Source organism: Musca domestica, unplaced genomic scaffold (genome assembly GCF_030504385.1).
Source record: "Musca domestica strain aabys unplaced genomic scaffold, Musca_domestica.polishedcontigs.V.1.1 20, whole genome shotgun sequence".
NCBI classification, from domain to species: Eukaryota; Metazoa; Arthropoda; class Insecta; order Diptera; family Muscidae; genus Musca; species Musca domestica.
The window spans coordinates 13,144,978-13,169,473 of NW_026712250.1; the positions used below are offsets into that span (position 1 = coordinate 13,144,978).

The window sequence follows — 24,496 nt, forward strand, 5'->3', positions numbered from 1 at the left end:
TTTTTTTTTTTTGGTCCTTCGAGTGTGAGATATTTTCTTTCTTAGAAACTTTAAATACTAGAAAAGAGATATATTTTTTTAAATATGGTTCTTTTCTTGGTCCTTGGGGTTCTTATTTATTTATTTTTTTTTTTTTTTATAAAAATTTGTGAACATTTAAATAAATTTGTTTTTTTTTTTTGGTCTTTCGATTAAGAGAAATTTTATTTTTTGTCTTACGATTAAGAGAAATTTTATTTATTTTTTTTTTTTCGTCCGAGTATGAGATATTTTGTTTTTTAGAATCATTAAATACTAAATTGAAGATATTTATATTTTTTATAGATTGTTTAAATATTATTAAACATATAATTTTTTTAAATATGGTTTTGGATTTTTATGGCTTTTTTTGGTCCTTTGGGTTGTTATTTATTTATTATTATTATTATTATTATTATTATTATTATTATTATTATTATTATTATTATTATTTTTTTTTTTTTTTTTTTTTTTGAATATATAAATGAATCTGCTTGTTTTTTTTTTGGTCCTTAGAGAATAGGATTTAAATTTCCTGATGCCCAAAAAAATTTATCATTTCTTTTTTTTTTTTTTTTTGGTCTTTATTTATTTATTATTTATTTATTTATTTTTTTTTTTTGAATATATAAATGAATCTGCTTGTCTTTTATCTTTCGAGAATATAATTTAAATTTCCTGATGCCTAAAAAATTTTATCATTTATTTTTCTTTTAAATACTGAATTAAAGATATTTATTTTTTTTTAAAGAATTTTTAAATATATTTTTTTAAATATGGTTTTGGATTTTCTATGGCTTTTTTTGGTTTTTTTTTTTTTTTTTTGAATATACAAATAAATCTGCTTGTTTTTTGGTCCTTCGAGAATAGAATTTAAATTTCCTGATGCCCAAAAAATTTATCTGTTTTTTTTTTGGTCCTTCGAGTATGAGATATTTTGTTTCTTAGAATCTTAAAATACTAGAACAGAGATACTTTTTTAAATTTGGTTATTCTTTGGTCCTTTGGGTTTTTATTTATTTATGTTTTTTATTAAAGTTTGTAAATATTTAAATAAATTTGTTTTTTTTTTTTTGGTCCTTCGATTAAAATATTTTTATTTTTTTTTAATCCTTAAATAATTGTAAATATTTTTTAATACGGTTTGAGAGTCCAAAAATTTGAATTTGGATTTTCTTGGTTCATCAGAATATTTGTTATAAATTCTTTTTTGGTCCTTCGAGTTAAAGATATTTTATATATATATATTTTTTTTTAAATATGGTTTTGGATTTTATTTTTTAAATATTTTTTAGTCCTTTGCGCTGTTATCATTTTTTTTTTCGTTAAAGTGTGTTAAAAATAAAAATAAATCTGTTTTTGGTCCTTCGATAAAAAGAATTTTTTAGAATTTTTGAATAATTGTAAATATTTTTTTTGAATAAGATTTTCGGATTCAAAAATTGAGATTTGGGATTTTCTCGGTTGACCAGAAAAATTATTATAATTTTTTTGGCCCTTCGAGTTGAGAATATTATTGTTTTTTTTTTGGAATTTTTTAATATCAATAATTATATTTTTTTAAATATGGTTTCGTATTTTGCTTCTTTTTCTTAAAAAAGACTTTTTATGGTCCTTTGCTGTTGTTATCTTTTTTTTTAAGGTTTGAAAAGTTTGGATTTGAATTTTCCTGGTTTTCCATTATTGCAATTTTTTAGAATCTTTAAATGCCAGCAAATACATATATATATATATTTTTTTTAAATATGCTTTTGTATTTAGCTTTTTTTTCAAAGTATTTTTATGGTGCTTTGAGTTCTAGGTTTTAAAATCTTCCTTGAATAGTTTTTGTGGGTCCTTCGAATAGTTTCAAAATCTTTTCAAAGATTTAAGGAGTGTGAATATTCGAAAAATATTGAAGGGGTTTGTTTTTGTTTTTTGGTCCTTCGATTTCAAAATTGTTGCCTTACGAGGCTCCAAAATTTTCTCAAAGATTCAAAAGATGTAAGAAATGGATACATGCAAATATTTATTTCTGAAATATGATTTAGATTTTGTATCACCCAAACTAAAAAGCGCTTAGCCTAAATTTTGGAGGAGAAAACTTATTTTTAATTTTCCAGTAGGTTTGATGGAAAATTTATGTACGCAAATATTGTTTTGATTTGTGAAATATCCAGAACTATTGAATTTGATTTGGGTTTTCTGCAGTTTTATGGGACTCACAAAAATAAAAAAATAAGGGATTGGCAACTTTCTTTTTTTTTGCCCTTCGACTGTTTTTTTTTTTTTTTTTTTTTTTTTTGGAACCTTCTCAAAGTTATAAAAGATCTGGATATAAGGGATAAATATGCAAATATTTTAAAAAAGAGGCGAAAAAATTCGTTAAACTAAAGCTTTCAGGAAAACATGTAGGTTTTCTGGCTATTTCAGGAAATCCTTCATTTTATATAAGAGAGATTTTAATCTCCAAACTTATTTCAGAATTTTCATTGCAATTGAAAAATGAGTTAAATTTTCCAATGTGAAATTTGTGGGTCTTCAACAATAGCGACGCCTAAAGGTTATTCGAGGACTTTCTCAAAACGTAAAACGCAAGAAGATAAACTCCATAGGTGCCAAATTTGAAACTCGATATTAAATTGCGATCGGAAGACAGTCGAAATTTTCGATTCCGGTAGAAACATCTTCTTCCTCTATAGCTTCGCCTAAAAGATTATTCCTACATATTCCAGCGGTTACTCCAGAAACATCCATACTTTCTTTAGTGGAGAGGCCAGCTATTATTCGCCCTGAATTCTTGAGAGATTTTTTTCCCAAAGTTCGCCATTTTTTTAAATCAATTTTGAATTCGCCGATAAATGGCAATAAGTCATATGGCTATGTTAGCTGTTCAGTTAGGTACTGAATAAGATCCTCTTTTCAATTCCATCCATCAGCCAAAGCTAAAATTTTTCCTCTTTTCTGACATCAGAATGTAAAAAAGCTTAAATCAAGATTAAGTCGAAGATAAAATCTGACTTTGCCAACGGAATGATATTTCTGCAGGAAAAACAACAATTATCCATGGTACAAATCATACATTGGTCCTTCGAGACGTAGGACCTATTCTTGGAATCTTAAACCCCAAATATCTGTTAAAATATGTTTTCTAAGGGCCCTTAACAATTGCTTTCCGAAAACCTGAAACTCTGACAAGTTTTGAAACATATTTTTTGAGAATTTTTCCAAAGTATTGAAGATCTGAATCTGTTTTTTAATAAAAAAGAAAAAATCCAAAGGATCGTGGGCTCAAAAATATCAAGACCTCAAACTAAGAAATTTTTTTTAATTTTTTTTTCCAAGGACCCTTTTAAAGTATTGTGAACAGGGACCTCTAAATTTTTTGTTTTTTTTTATATATACCCTGTTTTTTATGTTTTTCTAAGGACCAACTTTTCAAAAAAAAAAAATTCAAATATTTGTTGCAAAGGATTTTAAATTCTGATCCTTTAAAATATTGTGATCAAGGACCTCTAAATTATTTGATGTTTTTATATATATACCCTGTTTTTTATGTTTTTTCTAAGGACCAACTTTTCAAAAAAAATTCAAATATTTGTTCCAAAGGATTTTAAATTCTAAAATAAATTTTGTCCTAGGATGAAATTCCTGGATTCTTTTTTTGATGTTGATCAAAAACTCTCCAAGGATCAAATTATCGAATTTTATTAATTACTATTATTATTATTATTTTTTTTTTATTTGAAAAATGTTTGTTCAAAATCATTAAAAAAGGTGAATTGTTAATGTTTTCAAAATATTTCTTTCCAAGATTCTCTGATATTTTAATTTTAAATATTTTATCAAGTACCCCTAAATTACTTTTAAAAAATATGGAATATTTTTTCCAATGACTGAAAGCTTTGAAATTTTTATAAAAAAAAAAAAAAAAATCAATAATATTTTACCCAACGGATCTTAAATGCTGAAAATTATGCTAATTCATTTGCCAAAGCCATTAAAACCAAAATATTTTGTATAGTTTTTAAGAATCAAATTTTTGAATTTTTTTTTTTTTAATTTAATTTATTTATTTATTTCTTTTTTTTTTTTTTTGAGTTAAATCTATATATATTTTTTTTTATATTTAGTTTTTTGGTATAACTTGGATTTTTTTTTAAGAATTCTTCCAAACGAAATTTGAATTCTGATTCATTGAAACAGAGATTTTACAAATTTTTTAAAGATTCTCTTATATTTTTTTAAATATTGATTTCAAGGACCTCTATTTTATTATTTTTTTTTTCAATTTAACAATTTTTTTCCCCTTATTTTTTGTTATTTTTTGAACCAAAAGCCGTTAGAACTGAAGTTTTTTTTAATTATTCCAATCACTTGGATTTTTTTTAATTTTTAACAGAAATCAGATCTTTTGAATCAAAGTTTTCTTTAAAACATTTAGCCAAAGACCTGTAAATTTTTAATATTTTTTTAAACATGAATTCTATATTAATTATATTTTTGTTAAACAATAATATTCTCAATAGACCATAAATTCAAAAAAATTAGATTTTTTTTTTTCGAAGTCATTAAACCTCGAATTTTAAAGAATTTTTTCCAAGGCCATAATTTTCAATACCTTTCTAATGTTTATTATTTAATTTTTCTAAATTTTTATTTTTCCCTATAATTAAATATCATATAATTTTTCAACGAAAAAAATATTAAATAAATGCTCAAAATTTTTAAATATATTTAATTAAATTATATCAACAATAATCCATTTTATACAAATCCTTCAAATCCTCTTTCGAATAACCATTGTTTTTTAATTTTTTTATTAAAATTTCTTTCCAAATATCCAGTGTTTTTTTTTTTTTTTTTTTTTGGTGTTCAATTGTTTTATTTTTTTATTTTTCACTTTTCAATCACTTTTTATTCTTAATTTTTTTGTTCAGTGTAGGTACCAAAAAAAAACTAAAAAACAGTTGTTTTTATTTGTTTTGTCTTTTCGATTTGATCGTTTGGTGATCTTTTTCTCTTTGCTTTTCACTTTGTTTGTTCTTCATTTGTTTGCAATTTTTTTTTCATTCTTTGGTTCTTTATCCATATTTAATTTTTTGTTTTATTTTTTTAATTACCATTTATTTGAATTGGAACCACATTTTTTTCAATTATTTGCACTTGTTTCTTTATTTTTGTTTAAAACGCGCGTTTTATTTGTTTTAATTTGTTGGTGGGGTTTTTTGTTAAAATAAAAATTGAACTCAAAATATTTTTTGGGATAAATGAAAGTAACTTAAAATTGTAACGAATTTTGAATTTTGACAATTTTGTTTGCACTTTTTGTTTTCTTTTGAACATAAAATTTGAACTTAAAATTATTTGTTTTGTTTTTTGGAAATTAAAAATTTTTAATTTTTTTTTTCGTTTTGTGATTTGTCCAAAATATTTGGGGTGTTTTGTTTTTAGTTTTCTTTTTTGTTTTTCTGAGCCAAAAATGTTATGCCGAAAGTAGTTTTTGTTTGTTTTTTAAAGGAAAAAACTAAAAAAAGTTGTAAAAAAGAAGTGAGGGCGCTTTAAAGCTTCGTCACCAAAATGCCAACCGCTCTGTAACACGCGCTGTCTAATTCTAAATCGTATGTCCTGTTCAAATGACCGGCCAACCAACCAAATTACAAAACACAGACACACACACAGAAGAACAACAAACACTGCACTCACCACCAACACTTATACACACACACACACAGAAAAACCAACGAATAATGCACACAAGAACGAGCAAGCCGTTCATATGGCAAAAAAAAAGAAGTAGTCGTGTTTGACGTCGACTGCGACGCCAGCCTCTACAACGACGCAGAAAATAATAATGATGCCAATGATGTTGTTCGTTCGTTGTCGATGCCAGCAGCAGACGACGATGTGCAAAACACGATGCGCGCCAATACTCTTCTATGTGGTCACAACAAAGCAACGAAAGAAACCATGATGAGAAGCCAAAGCCGATGCCACCGCCATGCAAACAGAAACGAATAGAAGACACAAAAACAAAAAGTAAACAACAGCCACACAAACACAACGACTCTCACACAGCGATAACCGAGTGATGCTCAATAACTGAAATCTACGCTCTCCCAAACAAAAAAAATAACCAAAGGAGAGAGAGAGAACGCCGTACACCTAATGGGAGGAAGAGAGCATTAGAATATCACTCAACAAAGCCAGCAGTGTGGCGTGTGAATAAACGAACAAGGAAACAAGAAGGAATGGAAAGTAATAACAAACAACAACAACAAAATCGAGGCATCATCATCATCGTTGATGTTGTTGTTGTTCGTAATCATTAGTAGTACATAAAAATTAAGTAAAATCTATAAAAAAAAGGAGAATAAAATCAAATTTAAAATATCAACTCTTCCTCTCACCACAGTTGTAACCGTAATTCACTCAATGCCAACAACAAGAACAAAGGTTTTGGGGGGGGGTAATAGGAATTACTTAACAGCAGAAGCAGAGAATTTTGTGATGGCACTTAGTAACTCGCGCATTGCCATACATTGCCCAGCACCTTCGTTTGCTTCGTTCGATGTTTCGTCTTCATCATTCTCTTTTGTTCAACAATTCATTATTCGTCGTTGTTGTTGTTGTTGCTTTTTAGTAATTAAATATTTTTTTTTGCCAGCCAGAATTTTAGTTATTAAAATTTGATTCAAAAAATGTTTGGACAACACCAAGTGTGGGAGGGGAGGGAGGAAAGAGAATGAAGGAATATTAAAGAGATGATAATTAAATTTTAAACAAAGAGAGGGAAAAAATAGCTGAGCCGGGAGTTTTAAGGAAAACAACTATTCAGTCCGGCTGAATAGGGGGTTTTCCAGACCAGGGTTTTTCGTTAGGAAAACTGCTAATCGACCCAGGGCTGAATAGGGGTTTTCTGTTAGGAAAACTGCCATTTAGCCTGGCTGTTAGGAAAACTGTTTTCCAGCCCAGGACTGAGTAGGGGGTTTTCTCTTAGGAAAACTGCTATTCAGCCCAGGACTGAATAGGGGTTTTTCGTTAGGGCAACTGCTGCTCGGCCCAGGGCTGAATAGGGGTTTTCTGTTAGGGTAAACTGCCATTGCTGAATAGTGGTTTTTCTTTAGGGCAACTGATATTCAGCCCAGTTCTAAATAGGGGGGTTTCTGTTAGGAAAACTGTTAATCGAACCAAGGCTGAATAGGGATTTTCTTTAGGAAAACTGATACTCAGGCCAGGTGGTTTAGAAAAATAGTTTTTTTTTTGTTAGGACAACTGCTATTCGGCCCAGGGCTGAACAGGGTTTTTTTTTATTAGGACAACTGTTATTCAGTCCAGGGCTGAATAGGGGTTTTTCGTTAGGACAACTGCTATTCGGCCCAGGGCTGAAAAGGAGTTTTCCGTTAGGACAACTGCTATTCGGCCCAGGGCTGAACAGGGGTTTTTTATTAGGACAACTGCTACTCGGCCTAGGGCTGAATATGGGGGTTTCCTTTGGAAAATCTGCTATTAAGCCCAGGGCTTAAAAGGGGGGGTTTCTTTGGGAAATCTACTATTCACCCAGGGCTGAATAGGGGTTTTTCTGTAGAGAAAACTGATGTTCTCTCTCTCTCCCTCTCTCTCTCTCTCTCTCTGACTCCCTCCTCATCTCTCTCTGAATTAAAATTTGTTGATTCATTTTGCTTTTGTTTGCCATATTTAAGCCAGCTCCCAGGTTTGATTATCCCAGGCAAAGCCACGACTTTGGGCTAGCCACGTGCTCCAACAAAAGCAACAACAACAACTACAAAAAGTCAAAATATGCTGATGACTAATTTTTGTTTTTGGTTTTCTTTTTGAGTTGTTAAATTTTTTCAAGCCCAGTCAGCGATGTCTGCCAAAGGGGGAGGGGGAAGGTGGGGGTGGATGGAGAATGGATGGGAGAAAAATTATGCGGTGAGTCATGTTCAGACAAGTTTTAAAAGTTCAACAGAATTTATTATGTTGTAATGGCCAGAAAAAAAAATCGCCACTCAACTCTGCCGGGAGGAAGAGGTTTGCAAAAGGCAGGAGGTTAAAAGTTGTTGGCGTTGCATTTTCGTGGCGAAAAATAAAAATTTGGATGAATTTCGAAAATGATCTGCAAAATTTTTGCATTGCACAAATTTGCCAAGGGAGATACATTTTATGATCATTGTCTATCATGTCCGATCTTGCTTTAATGACCCACATAAAATTCAATTACTTTCGTTTTCCAGCTAACCGGGGGAGTTCAGCTAGTCTTAAATGGGTCATAAAAATCAAGTACCGAGGAGCAGGTAGGTAGGAGGAACAATAATTTTGGTGACAAAACAATGGCCCTCTTAAATCCCTCTGTGCTCTCACTGTGTGACTCTCTCTCTCTCTCTGTGAAATGTAAGGTGTTTTATTGGCATGTTGCCTGTTGAGTTCCCTGGAATTGAGAGTCTTGCTCTCTCCCTCTCTCTCTCTCTCTTTTTTGTCTTTGTTTTGAGACCTTAATTGCTTTTTAATTACCAAAGTCATAAAACCATTGCCGCGCTAATCTCCTCCTTCCTATTCGGCAAGACTCCTCTGGACCAGGACAAATTAAGAAGTGAATCTGTTTTCTGTCTTTGTTTTAGGGTCCGAGAAAAAAAAAGGGTGTTGTCACCTAAAACGACCGCGACGAATGCAGTTTTCCAAAAACTGCAATTAATTTGAGGATAGAATTTGTCCACTTTTTGAGGTTAATTGAGGGAGAGGTGACACCTACGTTTTAAGGTGCCAAAAATCCTAGAAGAAAATTACGACAAGGTAATTTTGGAATTTTATGATCTGTCACCCAAACAAAATAGAGATATTTAGGGAGTAAAGACCAAGAGTGAGAGGGGGTTGGGGGGGAGGTAAATTTGTCTAGAAATCCCATATCCCAATTGACTTCCTTTGGTGTGTTTTCCTCGAGAAATCTTTAGCCCCTCAATGTGAGAGAGGCGGCCTCTCAGAGAGAAAGAGTATGAACACACACGAACTCCCCCTCCCCCCACACACACACACTGCACCATACCCCACATGGCCACATGTGTGTCCACTGCAGACAAACTCCTCTCTAATGCCATAGACTCACCATGAGTGTGTTTTTGAATTTACGGAAATTTTTTTTGTTGTTGCCACAACTGAGGCTCCATGGGGAGAGAATGTGTGTGTGTGTGTTTGCCAAATCATGTCCATGTGTGTTACTCGAATTTGCTGTTGATGTTGTTGTTTTTTTATTTCGTTTTATAAAGTCTCGTTTGTTTTTTGGATTTTAATTTTCGTTCATACGTTTTTTATTGTTTTATTGTCAATTTTTTTTGTTGTTGTTGTCTTGTTGTTGTGTCGCCATCAATTGTGTGTCGTGCGAATGCTGTTGTTGTTGCCATTGCCATTAGCATTCAGTCAGTCAGTTGTGCGGCTATTGTTTTATTCAAAGTCTCTCTTGCTCCGGCAAAACATTCTCCTGCCCGGATCGTTTGTTTGGGGAATTGTCATTGTACTTAGAATCGGCATGGGTGGAAAAAAAAAAAAAAAACAACAGCATTGGGCAGCTGAGAAAAGGGGGAACACCAACAACAACAATTCTACTACCAAAACGTTCTACATACGAAATAAAATCAAGTCATAATTTGAGGCACAACATATTTTGAATAAATCTTGAAGGTCAATATTTACCAACTGGGAGGAGGATGGGGAGGAGGAGGAAGTTTAAAAAAGGGGTTTAGGGACAAAATTGAAAAATATAAATTTTAAATATATTAAACACAAATATATAATTTTAAGTGGAAAAAATTAATTTATTACTATTATCAAATTTGGAGATTTAAGAAATTACTTTCGTAAAAGGGGAATTTTTGGAAAATAACAAGGCAAAACTCAAAAAAAAAAAATACTTTTTAAATATGTAAGTATTTAAAAAAGTTTTTTTATTCTTTTTTTAAATTAGCAGATTTTAAAAATTGAAATAAAAAAAAACTAAAAGTGGAATTTTTAAAACAAAAAAAAAAAAAATACTTTTTAAATATGTAAGTATTTAAAAAGTATTTTTTTTTAAATTAGTGGATATTAAGATTTAAAATAAAAAAACTAAAAGTGGGATTTATGAAACAAAAAAAAAATATGTATAAAAAAATGTGGGTTAAAAATTAAAAAAATATATATTAATAAATAAAATTTAAAAAATTGATAAATAAAAATATTTGTATTAAATTTAAAAAAAATTATTTCTAAGGGAATTAAAAAAAAATATTTAGGAATAACATTTTAAAAAAATATGATTTAAAAACATTTTTGTATTGAATATTTCTTAAAAAAATATTAATAAATAAAATTAAAAAAAAAAACAATTATAAAAAATATTTGTATTGAATAAGAACTTGAATAAAAAAATAAATAAACGTGGAATTTAAAAAAAAATGTATGTCTAAGGAAATGAAAAAAAAAGTTTAAAAATCATTTTTAAAAAATAATTTTAAAAAATATGATTTAAAACAATTTGTGTATTAAATAACAAATTATTTTCTTAAAAAAATATTAATAAATAAAATTAAAAAAAAAAAAACAATTATAAAAAATATTTGTATTGAATAAGAACTTGAATAAAAAAATAAATAAACGTGGAATTTAAAAAAAAAATGTATGTCTAAGGGAATTTAAAAAAATGATTTAGGAATAACATTTAAAAAATATGGTTTAAAAGCAATTTTTTTTATTAATTTTTTTTTTTCTTAAAAAAATATTAATAAATAAAATTAAAAAAAAAATAATAAAAATATTTGCATTAAATAAGAACTTGAATAAAAAAATAAATAAACGTGGAATTAAAAAAAAATGTATGTCTAAGGGAATTTAAAAAAATGATTTAGGAATAACATTTAAAAAAATATGATTTAAAAACAATTTTTTTATTAAATAACAAATTATTTTCTTTAAAAAATATTAATAAATAAAATTGAAAAAAATTGATAACAAATATTTATTTGTTTAAATTTAAAAAAAAATGTGTGTCTAAGGGAATTTAAAAAAAAATGATTCAGGAATAAAATTTAAAAAAATATGATTTAAAAACAATTCTTTTTCGTTCCTGAGAAAATATTTTTTTATTTAATTCTTAAGAAAATAAATTTTTATTTAATACCACATTTTTTAAATGCTATTCTCAAATCATTTTTTTTTTAAATTCCCTTAGATGTACATTTTTTTTAATTCCACGTTTATTTACAATTTTTCGAGTTCTTATTTAATACAAATATTTTTTTATCAATTTTTTGTAAATTGTATTTATTAATATTTTTTTTAAGAAAATAATTTGTTATTTAATACAAAAATTGTTTTTAAACCCTATTTTTTTTAAATGTTATTCTTAAATATATTTTTTTAAATTCCCTTAGACATACATTTTTTTAATTCCACGTTTATTTATTTGTTTTTATTCAAGTTCTTTTTTAATTCAAATATTTTTTATCAATTTAAAAAAATTGAAAAAAATATTTGTATTAAATAAGAACATGAATAAAAAAAATAAATAAACGTGGAATTTAAAAAAATGTATGTCTAAGGGAATTTAATAAAATGATTTAAGAATAAGATTTAAAAAAAATATGATTTAAAAACATTTTTTTTATTAAATAACAAATTATTTTCTTAGAAAAAATATTAAATAATAAAATTTAAAAAAATTGAGAAAAAATATTTTTATTAAATAAGAACTTGAATAAAAAAAAAAATAAATAAACATGGAATTTAAAAAAATGTATGTCTAAGGGAATTTAAAAAAATGATTTAGGAATAAGATTTAAAAAAAATATGATTTAAAAACATTTTTTTTATTAAATAACAAATTATTTTCTTAGAAAAAATATTAAATAATAAAATTTAAAAAAATTGAGAAAAAATATTTTTATTAAATAAGAACTTGAATAAAAAAAAAAAAATAAATAAACATGGAATTTAAAAAAATGTATGTCTAAGGGAATTTAAAAAAATGATTTGAGAATAACATTTAAAAAAATATGGTTTTAATTAAAAATATTTTCTTAAGAATTAAATAAAAAAAATATTTTCTTAAAAATCAAATAAAAAACGTTTTTAAGAATGAAAAAAAAATATTTTTTAATAGATAAATGTTTAGGAAATAAAAAAACAGTTGTTGAAAAACAAAATATTTTTATACATAAATTTGAAAAAAATTATTTTCTTAAGAATTAAATAATTTTTTGAAGAATGAAAAAAATATATTTTTTAATAGATAAATGTTCAGAAATTAAAAAAAAACTGTAGTTGAAAAACAAAATATTTTTATACATAAATTTTAAATAAACACGCTGAGTTTTTAAAAAATTAATCACGGAATATTTAAATAAAATTGATTTTCTGGATTTAAAAAATCCTTGAAATTCAGGATTATTTTTTTAGGATCTATCATAATTTTTTAGAAAATTCAAGGATATTAAAAAATGATGTATTCCGGTTATTATTAAAAAAACTTTCCGTTTTTTTATTAGTATTTTTTTATTTCTAACGATTTTTTAATTAAAATAATTAAGAATTAAATAATTTTTTTAAGAATGAAAAAAAAATATTTTTAAATAGATAAATGTTCAGAATTAAAAAAACAGTAGTTGAAAAACAAAATATTTTTATACATAAATTTAAAAAACTGAGTTTTTAAAAAATTAATCACGAAAATTGAAATTAAATTAATTTTCTGGATTTAAAAAATCCTTGAAATTCAGGATTATTTTTTTTTTGTCGTGGAATTTAGGATCTGTCATGATTTTTTAGAAAATTCAAGGATATTAAAAAAAAATCCGGTTTTAGAAAAAATGATTTATTCCGATTATTATTAAAAAACTTTCTATTTTTTAATAGTATTTTTTTAATTTATTTTATTTCTAACAATTTTTTTAATTAAAATATTAGCAAAAAATTATTTTCTTAAGAATTAAATAATTTTTTAAGAATGAAAAAAATATTTTTTTAATAAATGTTCAGAAATTAATAAAAACAGTACTTGGAAAACAAAATATTTTTATACATAAATTTAAAAAAAAAACTGAGTTTTTAAAAAAATTTATCACGGAATATTTAAATAAAATTGATTTTCTGGATTTAAAAAATCCTTGAAAATCCTGAATCCTTTTTTTTTGTCGTGGAATTTAGATTTTTTAGAAAATTCAAGGCTATTAAAAAAAAATCCGGTTTAAGAAAAAAATGATGTATTCCGAAAATTATTAAAAAAACTTTTTTAATTTTTTTTATTTATTTTACTTCTAATTTTTTTTTTAAATTAAAATATTTTCAAACTTTAAACAAATTCATTTTTTTATTTATTTTTAATTATGTAAAAATTATTTGTCAATATTTTTTAGTAGTTGAGAAAAATATTTTTATAAATAAATTTAAAAAAAATCACGAAAATTAATTTCCTGGATATAAAAAGCCCTTCAAATTCGGCATTATTTTTTTTTTGTTGAGGAATTTTAGAAAAGTATGATGTATTCCGATTATTAATACAAGAAATTTTCCATTTTTAATAGTATTTTTTTTCAATTTATTTTATTTCTAACAATTTTTTAAAAAAGAATTATGTTTTTTCCCTAATTTTCAAACTTTACTTTTATTTTTGTTTAATTATTTGTCAATATTTTTTTAAGTTTTTTTCCAAATCTTCTAAATAATTTTTTAAATAAAAATGTATTTCATTTTAAAAATTATATTTTGATTTTTGTAATAAAATATTCCCTTTTTGATTTATTGTTTTTACGGATTGTTGGAAAAAATAAGGTTCATTAGAAAATTTAAGGAAATTAAACATATTTTCAAACTTAAAACAAATTCAGTTTTTTTCAATATTTGTCAATTTTTTTTTCAAAACGTTATTTTTTCCATTTTTAAAAAAGCATTTTTTCAAATTGATTTTTTTAAATTGAATATTTAAAAAAAATTATTAGAAAATTTAAGGAAATTAAAAAAATTGAGGTTAACAATAAATATTCTTTCGAATAAATGTTCCTTTGTAAAAAACAAATAACAAATAAAAATTTAAAAAAATCCTAATTTTTTAAATATTTTTTTTTAATTTATTTTATTTCTAGCACTTTTTTTCATTTTAGTAGGGATTTTTTTATTTTTGGAATTTAAAAAAGTTTTTTTTTTTAAATATTTTTTCGTTTCAAAAAAAAAACTTTTTTTAATTTTTTTTAAATATATTTTTTGATTTCTAACTCTTTTTTAGAAAATGTTTTTTTTTTTTCTAAATTCTATAATTTTTTGGAAAGGAAAACATGTTATTTTTTATTATTTTTTAACACATTTCATAAAAATAATTTTTTTTATTTCTTTAACTAGTTGTAAAAAGATTTTTTTCTGGTGATTAAATAATTTTTTTTTATTTTGAAAAAAAATTCAATTTTTTTTTGATTTAAGAATATGTATAAATGTGTTAAAAATTTATTTTTTCTGTAAAAAAATTACTTTTAAACTTTAAAAAACTATTTTCGTTTTCCAAATTTTGAAAAGTATTATTATTATTATTATTATTTTTTTTTTTTGATAAAAAATATTTTCGTTTAGTATTTTTTTCACACTTTTTTAGATTTTTCAAATAAATTGTATTATTCTTGTTGTATTGTATTATTATTGTATTTTTCCAAGCTTTAAAGAATCTGGTATTTTTCATTTAATATTTCTTAATTTTTTAATATTTTTTTATTTGAAAGAAATATATGCTTTTATAAATATTTTGTTTTTTTTTAAAAAAGTTGTAAAAAGTTTTTTTCTGGTGATTAAATAATTTTTTTTGAAAAAAAAAATCAATTTTTTTTTTGATTTAAGAAAATGTATATATGTGTTAAAAATGTATTTTTTCTGTTAAGAATTTATTTTTAAGCTTTAAAAATTATTTTCGTTTTCCATATTTTGAAAAAAATTTTCCAAGCTTTAAAAAAACTGGTATTTTCCATTCAATATTTCTTAATTTTTTAATATTTTGTTTTATTTAAAAGAAATATATGCTTTTAAAACTATTTTTTAACTTTTAAGCAACTCGTTCGATTTAATTTTATGATTTACAGTTTTTTAAAATAAAATATTTGCAAGAGATGGCAAATACAGCAAAAAAAAACTTAAAATAAAAAATATTTTTAAAAGTCCAACAAAAAGTGGATTTTGTTAAAGAAATAATATTTCGAATACCTTTAAGGATGAATTTACAGAAGAAATAGTTCAGTTTATATATTAAGCAAACTGCATAGCACATTAGTTAGATTTTCTACTGAAAAAATGGTTTTTACAGAACCAAAATATCTTCAACGGAACAAAAGTTATGGCCATTTAAAAATGTGTTTTAATTTTCAACTATTCAGCTTTGGTGACTGGGTAACCGATTACGACTCACACAACACTAGCGCCACCAACCGTTCTAATGGAGAGTCGAATAGAAGCCGACTACATTCATCTTCAATGTACGACCCAGCAGTCCGCTGGCCATTACAATTTAATACCCATCCAAATGTATGCTATATTGTCAATAGGAAAAAATGAAATAACAGTGGTTAATAGCATACAACTAGCATCCGAATCGGATGAGTCGTATTGCTATTACATTGTGAAACAAAATCCATGTTAGAATTAAAGAACAAAACAAAATACAATAAAAAGTGTCCATCGCACTTGCATCTGAATCGGATGCCTTTGTATTGTTTTGTAACTTTTTTGTTTATTGCTGCAGCTGCTGTTGTACCGTTATTCATTTTTGACGCTTCTTTCTTTTTTGAAGCAAAATTTTATTCTGTGAAGTGTTTTTAAAAGTGCAAGTTGTGAATATTGAACAAAAGTTATTAAAATAAATTAATAAAATAAGAATATAGTAAGTGTTGTTTGTTAAATAAAATGTCAGGACTCAGTAGGAGTAATTTAAGACGATTAAAGAAAGTGGAATTAGACAATTTTAAAATAAATGCACAGTTGAGGACGGACTGTTTGGAAAACAATGGTATTGTACTAAATGAGCAGATTCCATGCATTCCAAAATTGTAGAAGATTTTGGAAAATATGTAAGAATATTAAAAACTCTCCGCTATAATCCATTAATAATTTAATTTCTTTCAGGTTAGTATCATAAAAATTATAATTTCGCCAGATGGCCTTATTAAAAACTTCTGCAAGATTAATGACATTTCTATAATATTATCTTACAGCTATGATGGTACCCAAAATAAAAAGGCGTTTAAGGAATATAAATTTTAATCATGGCCATTTTCAGTAAGTTAAATTTTTTCTTACATATTTATTGAAAAGTGATATTACATTACCTTAAAATGTAAAATGTATTATATAGTATAACTGTTAAATATTAAAAAACTCTTCTATATTTTCTATCCTTATTTCAGAAGCTGTCATATGTAAAGGATTCAATGAACAGGATTACGCCAAAAAAATTAGAAATTGTTTCAAATTCCCTAAGGCCAGACACTTCCGAACAATGTCCTACAATAAAAAACTGGAAAAGTTTAATTTTTTCCTTTAGTTTAAGCTTTATTTTTTCCCACGTCTTTTGAATTTATGCATTATTTCTAATTATAGTAAGAATATTTTATCGTTGAAACACTGTTCTATAATACGAATATTTTAATAAAAAAAAACAGCTGAAATGTAAGTTCCACAATCTAAAATGTTGATGGAATCGGACCCATCCAACCTTCGCTTACAATGTTGATAGATTTCGGACCCATCCAACATTCGCTTACGTTGTCGGTCGATTTCGGACCCATCCAACATTCGCTTACATTGTCGGTAGATTTCGGACTCGTCTGACGGCCTAGGCCATCGCTGTGTAAATGTAAGTAGAAATTGTATACAGGCTTTGGATGGGTCGCACCTACATTGTCATTGGTCTCAGATGGAAGATGTATGTGCTAAAAAATCCGCTGGGGAAGTACAATGGTTTTGTTTTCTTGTTATTGCTTCATGTGCCGGTGTTGATACCAAATTAATTATAAAACTTAGTTTTCACACCCTTTCTAATCCATAAATATTTTTCTAAATTTGTTCTTAAGAATCCTTGATTTTATTGTAAAAAATAGTTTTTTACAGAACCAAAATATCTTGAAGAGGACAAAAGTTATGGCCATTTGAAGATTTGTTTAAATATTCAACACTCAACACAGCATTGGTGGCTGGGTAGCCGATTACGACTCTCACAACACTAATGCCACAAGCATTGGGACTCTCATGTGGAGAGTAGATCGTATGCAATAGAAGCCGACTACATTCGGCTCCAATGTACGAAGTACAGTGGCTCTGTTGTATTATGTATGGGGGAGATAGAGAGAGTAAGCATTTACTCATTATTATGATTGTTTTGGTGTTAACTGCCGAAAGGCCAATGTGTGTGGAGTCCCCACACATCGTGGACCATACGATGATGGAGTTGTTTTAGTTTTTGTTGTTATAATTGTTTTGTTTTTGTTTCGTATGACTAACACTGCCTAATGGCTGTGTGTTGTTTGGTTTTTGCAAATCTTTATGTGCTGTGTACATAATTTGATGTTAGTGTTGTTATTGTTGTGTTATGATCATCCCAGAGAGCTGAGTTCTTGTTACAAAACAAGGGGAGATAGGGAGAGCATGCATATATCTCCCCATAACAATGATTTCATAGAGTGGAGACCTCTCGTAAACACGATGTGTGTATGTCGCAATGTTACGACAATGGAGTCTGTTGATTGTTGTTGTTGTTCTCCACATTGCCATGCTGACTGTGTGTGTGCGTGTGTTGTGTTGAAGTATTTTTGCATTGCCTATTGTTATTTTCGTGATAGATCATCTCCGAAAATGTTAATAGATCATCAAAGAGAGCCATGTGTATTTGTTTTTTATTTCTATTCGGTAGGCATGGTTGAAAGAAAAAGGCATGCCATGTGTTTTTGTTGGATGATTAAATGATGTATGGATGGATGGTTGACACAAAGAGGAATTGTAATTATATTTTTGTTTTACAACATAAAAAAAATGAAATAAAATCTAATTATTTTGACAATAAATTATGCGACAAAAACTGGTTAAGAACGGAACGAGAAAAAAAAAACAATAAACTAGGAAAATAATTTACAAATAAAACACAAAAATCGACATACAGACACGTAGTGACATACAACGAGTGATAAAATCGCAGTAGAACTTACGCACTTTTGTTAGTTACCTTATTTTTTTACCATTACCAATGGAAATTTTTGGTTTATTTTTTTTATTATTTTCAAGTTGTTCTAAATTTTTTTTATGATTTTTTTAATATTTCTTACATATTTTTTTAAATTTATTTCATATTTTTTTCATGTGTAAATCAGATTTGTTTTTTTGGTTATCAAATCGGGTCAGATTTTATTCACAATTTATTTTGCATTATTTTATTCTTTTTATTAAAAATATATATATTTTTTATTTGTTTTATGAAACAACAAAAAATCCTCAATTTATATTTTTTTTGAAATAATTCTTTAATTCACTTTCCAGCAATTTCTTCCTCCGATTTTTAAAAATGTCTCCCAGTCCTCCTTTGGCAAAAAATCCCGTAAACTAATCGCTGATTCTTCTTCTTTTGGATTTTGGCTTATCTGTCAATGTCAAGTTGTTTTCATTTAAAAAAAAAGAGTTGCCAGGGCCCTGAAAAAAAATTCTAGAAAAAATCTAGGATTTTTACAGGGAAAAACTTTAAAAAAATATCAAAAAAATAAAATGTAATTTTTTTTAATTTTAAAAATTAAAAAAAAAAAATGGAAACATACAATTAAAAAAAAAATGGAATCCTGAAAAAAATTCTAGAAAAAATCTAGGATTTGTACAGGGAAAAACTTTAAAAAAATATTTAAAAAAAAATAAAATTTAATTTTTTTACAACATAAAATTAAAAAAATGTAAATCTGAAAAATATCTTTGAAATGTTTCTGAATGTATTCTAAAGACCTCTAACAAATATCAAAGCTCTCTCCTAAGTTTGAAATATAGATCAAACTATTAGGGAGGCCCTTTGTATATAGTCGAGTCTTTATAAAGGCCTTAACAAGGTTTGACCTAAGGAGACAAACCCGTTTTGCGGAGTTTTCACTTGGAATTTTCTATAACCGTAATCAACTATTATACAGCGAAGTTATATAAAAATAACAGCCAATTGGGGAAAAATTCTAAATTTTTCAAAAAAATTTTGTTCACCAAAAATTAATAGCATTTTTAAATGGTACATATTGAATATACAAATTTCTTTTGTTCAGAGACTCATAGTGAAATTTGATGTAGAATAATTCTTCCTTTGACACCTTTCCCAAAAACTGAAATATAAAGAGAGATTTTGGCTTGGATTGAAAACGTGTCGAAAAACCAGGGCATAATTTTCGCTTGTAATATTTAATTTTCAAATGTAATTTTCTTAAAAACCATTAAAGCTATTTATATGATTTATTCTCAGATTTATTGTTAAATTTAGTGTAGAATATTTCTTCTTTTAACACCTTCTGGCTTAAACGAAATTTTATGTTACTTTCAGGCATCAACTCGAAAAAAGACCGAGGAAGAATTGGTCAAAAAATTTGTAAAAATGTTTAGTTTCTTTTGCCACATTGATGCCGATATTTTCTTGATATACATTAAAAATAGAGATTCCTTATCTTTGGTGACCTAAAGTGAAATTTGATGTAGAATAATTCTTCCTTCGACACTTTCCCCCAAAAATTAAGTTTTAATGGAGATTTTGACTTAGAATGGAAACGTGTTAAAGTAACAGTAAAAACCTCAACACATAATTTTCCTTTGTAAAACATACATTTCAAATGTAATTTTCTTAAAAACTATTAAACCTAGATATATGATTTATTCTGAAATTGATAACGAAATTTTGTGTAGAATATTCCTTCCTTTAGCATCTTCTGGCTTAAACGAAATTGTATGCCACTATCAGGCATGAACTCGAAAAAAGATCGAGGAAAAATTTATCAAAAAAAGTAGTGAATATATTTGCGTCCTTTTGTCAACATTGATGTAAATATTTTTGTGATATATAATGGAAATAGAGATTTCTTTTCTTTGGTGACCTATACTAAAATTTGATGGAAAATAATTTTCCCTTTAACACTTTCTCCAAAAAATCAAGTATAAAGGATGATTTTGACTTAGAATGGAATCGTGTTCAATTAGCAGTAAAAACCCTTTACACACACTTTTTCCTTGTAAAACATTGATTTCAAATTTAACTTTCTTAAAAACTATTAAACCTAGATATATAATTTACTCTGAAATTTATGGTGAAATTTTGTGTAGAATATTTCTTCCTTTAACACCTTCTGCCTTAAACGAAATTTTATGTCACATTCAGGCGTCAACTCGAAAAAAGGACGAGGAAAAATTGATCAAAGAAATAAGTAAAAAGTTTTAATTTTTTTGCCACATTGATGTAAATATTTTCTTGATATATAATGGAAATAGAGATTCCTTTTCTTTTGTGACCCATAGTGAAATTTAATGGAAAATAATTATTTCTTTGACAATTTTCCCAAAAAATCAAATATAAAGGGAGTTTTTGACTCAGAATGAAAACGTGTTCAATTAGCAATAAAAACCCTTAACACTTAATTGTCACGTGTAAAACATAGATTTAAAATGTAATTTTCTTAAAAACTATTAAACTTAGATATATAATTTATTCTGAGATTTATGGTGAAATTTTGTGTAGAATATTTCTTCTTCTGATAACTTCTGCCTGAAATGAAATTGTATGTCACTTTCAGGCGTCAACTCGAAAAAGGTCTGAGAAGGAATTACCACAAAATTTGTAAAATGTTTTTTGTTTCTTTTGCTACATTGATGCCGATATTTTCTTGATATATAATGGAAATAGAGATTTCTTTGTTTTGGTGACCCATAGTGAAATTTTATGAGGAATAATTCTTCCCTTGACACTTACCCCAAAAAATTTATTTTTAAGAGAGATTTTCACTATGAATGGAAACGTGTTAAATTAGCAGTAAAAACTCTTAACGCATACTTTTACCTTGTAAAACATAGATTTAAAATGTAATTTCCTTAAAATATATTCAAGCTAGATATATAATTTATTCTGAAATTTATAATGAAATTTTGTGTAGAATATTTCTTCCTTTAACACCTGCTGCCTTACACGAAATTTTATGCTATTTTCAGGCATGAACTCGAAAAAAGACCGAAGAAAAATTTATCAAAATAATTAGTGAATATTTTCGCTCTCTTTTGTCCACATTTTTGTCATATACAATGACAAGAGAGATTCCCTTGTTTCGGTGACCCATAATGAAATTTGATGAGGAACAATTTTGTCTTTGACATCATCCTTCTAAAATGCTGCTTTGTGGCAGTATTTTGCCTAAACTCACATAAAGTACAGTGTTAACCCTAAAATGTGTATTTAATATATATACGAATTCCTGGCTTTTAGATAAAATTTAGACTTTTGAAGTCTTCTGTGATCTATGGTAGAACTTTATGACAAATAATTTTGTAGAATATCTTTGATCGCCACGATTCCGTTTTCAAGGAGTTCTTGGGCATAGTTTTAAATTAGGACCAAACAGACCGTTTTTGTAACTCACTTGAGGGTTAAAATTTCTAGCAAAATAATCCTCATGTTTTTATCTGTAATATTGCCAAAGACACTATATACCTAAAATCAACGGATTCCCAGGAACCTTAATCTGAGAAATTCAAAAAAGTGGGATAGAGGGGGGAACTTGTTTCCCCCCATATTTAGTTTGACTAGCGACGTAAACTGTTAAACCTCCATTACATATGACTTCTATTTCTAGCTCTACTTTCATAATCTGTGGGATATTCCCTCTAATTGTTGAAAAAAAATTGAATTTTGCCTCACAGAGGTACAAAAATTTTGAACCCTTGTGGGGGAGGTATCAGAAGGTGTGAAGCGATATCTACTATCTTTACACCGAATCTTGTGTTAGTAGAAATATTGGGATGTGTGAAGTTTGAAAAGAATCGGGTGCCTATTTTGGATGTTATGAGCATTTTGGTTATTCAAAATTTTGACCACTTTGTGGGGGAGGTACCAGGAGGAGTGGTCCCACACATTCCATATTCACACCAAATTTCGTGTTTATAGAAATATTGAGATGTGTGAAAATTCAATAGTATCGGATGCTTATTTCGCATTTTATGGGAGTTATAATTATTAAAAATTTTGACCCCTTTGAGAGGGAGGTACCAGAAGGAGTGGCTCGACACATTCCATATTCACACCAGATTTTGTGTTGATCGAAATATTGAGATATGTGAAATTTCAACAGAATCGGATGCTTATTTCGTATTTTATGGGCGTTATAATTATTAAAAATTTTGACCCCTTTGTGAGGGAGGTACCACAAGAAGTGGACCGATATATTTCGTCTTTACAACAGATATTGTTTTGGAAGAAATATTAAGATGTGCGAAATTTGAAAAGAATCGGATGATTATTTCGTATTTTATGAGCATTTTTGTTATTCAAAATTTTGACCCCTTTGTGGGGGAGGTACCACAAGAAGTGGACCGATATATTTCATCTTTACAAAAAATATGGATTTGAAAGAAATATTAAGATGTGCCAAGTTTGAAAGTAATCGAATGATTATTTCGTGTTTTATGAGCATTTTTGTTATTCAAAATTTTGACCCTTTTGTGGGGTAGGTACCAGAAGGGGTGGACCAATATCTTCCATATTTACACCAGATTTTGTGCTGACAGAAATATTGAGATTTGTGAAATTTGAAAAGAATCTGATTTTTTTTGCATTTTATGAGCGTTTTTGTTTATTCAAAATTTTGATCCCTTTGTGGGGGAGGTACAAGAAGGAGTGGTCCGATATATCCCATTTTCAGAAAAAATATTGTTTTTGAATAAATATTAGGATGTGCCGAGTTTGAAAGTAATCGAATGATTATTTCGTATTTTATGAACATTTCTGTTATTCAAAATTTCGACCCCTTTGTGAGGGAGGTACCACAAGAAGTGGTCCGATATATCCCATCTTCACAACAAATATTGTTTTGGAAGAAATATTAGGTTGTGCCGAGTTTGAAAGTAATCGAATAATTATTTCGTATTTTATGAACATTTCTGTTATTCAAAATTCTGACCTCTTTGTGGGGGAGGTACCAGAAGGAGTGGCCCAATATCTCCCATCTTCATCAAGAATTTTGTGTTGGCAGATATAATAAGATGTGACAAGTTTGAAAATAATCGAATGCTTATTTCGTATTTTCTGATCATTTTTGTTATTCAAAATTTTGACCCCTTTGTGGGGGAGGTACCAGAAGGAGTGGGGCGATATACTCCATATTCACACCAGATTTTGTGTTAGTAAAAATAATGGAATGTGCCAAGTTTGGGAAGAATGGGATTTTTATTTCGTTTGTTATTAGCATTTTGGTTATTCAAAATTTTGACCCCTTTATGGGGGAGGTACCAGAAGGGATGGCCCAATATCTCCCATCTTTACAAAAAATATTCTTTTGGAAGAAATATTAGGATGTACCAAGTTTGAAAACAGTCGGATTTTTACTTCGTATGTTATGAGTGTTTAAGTTATTCAAAATTTCGACTCCTTTGTGGGGGAGGTACCAGAAGAAGTGGGCCGGTATTGCCCATCTCTGAACTCGATTTAAGTTTGATAAAAATATTACGATGTACCAAGTTTGCAGCAAATCGGATACTCCCTTCGAGAGTTATCGTGGGTAACAGTCGGTCAAAAAGACATACAGGCAGATGGAAGGACGGAAGGACATCCCTAGTTTGACACCAAATGTCCTGAAATGGTTATGGTCCAAAGAGACCTAGGGTCTGAGACCATTATTTCAATGAGGCTCGTTTTGACGCCATCAAATGATATATGTATACCCTCTGTAGCCATATGGCCGAGGGTGTAAAAAGCCCTTTGATTTTTAGTCCTTGAAAGAAAATTAATTTAAAAATATTTTTCTTTCCTAACTCCAGAATAAAAAAATATTTAAAATCCTTGGATTCGTGATCCTAAATAAAAAAATATTTTTTAAATTTTGGAAAGCTTTTAATCCTTAAAGTATAGAAAACGTTTTTTTTTAAGTCCTTTTTCCTTCCTCGTTCGATAAAATAGTTTTAACCCAAAATTTAATGAAAGTGACAGTGAAAATCCAAAATTGAATTAAATACCCTAACCTCACTCTCTGGCAACCACAAAGATCCTTGAAGTTAGAAAAAAAAAAACAAAAGTCAATATTAATAGGAAACCTCCTCAGATGTCCTTTTGCCATAAAAATTTGAAAAAAAAAGGTAAACAAAAGGACCGGCCGGTAGGACATCTGAAAATTATGCTCCTTACATATATGTGAAGGAAAATAAAAGAAAGGAAACCCATAAAATATAGAACAAACCGCAAATCAAACAAAAAGGATATTAACATTTTGTTTGAGTTTCAGAAAACGCACGCACACACACA

The 24,496-nt window shown here is 27.2% G+C and overlaps 1 protein-coding gene across 9 annotated transcripts in view; it reads right to left on the reverse strand.

Annotated features, from left to right (window-relative positions):
• The window catches only part of LOC101894165 (signal element on autosome protein 2), an 81,028-nt gene extending 62,433 nt beyond the window's left edge, over positions 1-18,595 (reverse strand). Inside the window, exons 1-2 of one of the 9 annotated variants that reach the window (XM_059122473.1) lie at positions 18,212-18,595; positions 5,121-5,524 (exon numbers count right to left, since the gene is read on the reverse strand). The gene's annotated coding sequence lies outside the window, so the exon portion shown is untranslated. The other 8 variants (XM_059122470.1, XM_059122471.1, XM_059122474.1 and 5 more) reach the window with 8 other exon arrangements.
• Between the last annotated feature and the right edge of the window lie 5,901 nt (positions 18,596-24,496).